Source organism: Sinocyclocheilus anshuiensis, unplaced genomic scaffold, assembly GCF_001515605.1.
Source record: "Sinocyclocheilus anshuiensis isolate Anshui unplaced genomic scaffold, SAMN03320099.WGS_v1.1 scaffold861, whole genome shotgun sequence".
NCBI lineage: Eukaryota > Metazoa > Chordata > Actinopteri > Cypriniformes > Cyprinidae > Sinocyclocheilus > Sinocyclocheilus anshuiensis.
The window spans coordinates 643,973-645,323 of NW_015554217.1; the positions used below are offsets into that span (position 1 = coordinate 643,973).

The 1,351-nt window shown below is 38.6% G+C and overlaps 1 protein-coding gene across 1 annotated transcript in view; it reads left to right on the top strand.

Annotated features, from left to right (window-relative positions):
* The window catches only part of LOC107671120 (prolyl 4-hydroxylase subunit alpha-1-like), a 14,177-nt gene that overhangs the window by 6,090 nt on the left and 6,736 nt on the right, over positions 1-1,351 (top strand). The window lies entirely within an intron of this gene.

Below are 1,351 nucleotides of genomic sequence, written 5' to 3' on the forward strand. Positions count from 1 at the left end.
TGACTCTTAACTTTTATAAAGAATATCTCTTTGGATTTGAGACTTTAGTCTTTGCAACTTTACAGATCTTCTTTTTGCACCAAGAGCTTGTAACACTCCAAAGAGAAAGTAAAAATTGAAATCGCATCATATGACCCCTTTAAAGTTATTTATTTCAATTAGTTGCCAAGGCAGCATTTCTAATTTTCCTTTTTTTAGTTTTTCATGTAATATTTATATTTTATTTAATATTTATTTAATGAAAATAATTTTTAATATTTTTAGTTTTAGTTATAGTTAAAGGGGTCATATGATGCGATTTCAAGTTTTCCTTTCTCTTTGGAGTGTTACAAGCTGATCGTGCATAGATAAGATCCCTGAAGTTGCAAAGACTAAAGTCTCAAAAACTTATTGAAAGTGGCATAGGAGGTAAAACCTATGACCTTATCAAATCAATGTACACTGAAAGTAAATGTGGCGTAAAAATCAGCACCAAACGTACGAGGTATCTTTCCCAGGAGCGTGGAGTGAGCCAGGGCTGCTGCTTAAGCCCAATGTTATTTAACATTTACATCAATGAACTGGCGAGCAGTCTGGAGCGATCTGCAGCCCCTGGCCTCACCCTACACAACTCACTGATCAGTTGCCTGCTGTATGCAGACGATCTGCTTCTGCTGTCTCCCACTCAACACGCTTTACAGCAGAACCTGGACCTGCTAGAGCAATACTGCCAGACCTGGGCTCTGACAGTCAACCTGAAGAAAACCAGAATTATGATCTTTCAGAAAAGATCCAGATCCCAGGGAACACATCACACATTTACATTAGGCACTAAGCAGATAACACACACGTCACACTACAACTACCTGGGTTTGAAAATCACATCCACGGGAAACTTTAATCATGATGTGAATCAACTGAGAGATAAAGCACGCAGGGCCTTCTATGCCATAAAACGGCAATGTCTTATAGAAATCCCCATTAGAATTTGGCTGAAAATATTAGAATCAGTAATTGAGCCCATTGCCCTCTATGGCGGTGAGGTGTGGGGTCCACTGACAAATCCAAATCAAGATTTCACCAAATGGGAAAAACATCCGATTGAGACCCTGCATGCAGAACATATGTAAAAATATATTACACGTGCACCGGCACACAACAAATAACGAATGCAGGGCAGAATTAGGCAAATATCCTCTAATCATAAAGATACAAAAAAGGGCAATTAAATTCTGGAAACAAACTGCCATATCTGTTAGGAGAACAGAAGAACTGCTGTATGTTTGTTGCTCAATATGTGTCTGCCTGTCACCATAGAAAACACTTGACCTGCCCTGATCTGATGTTTCCAGCACATCTACATTATATTATA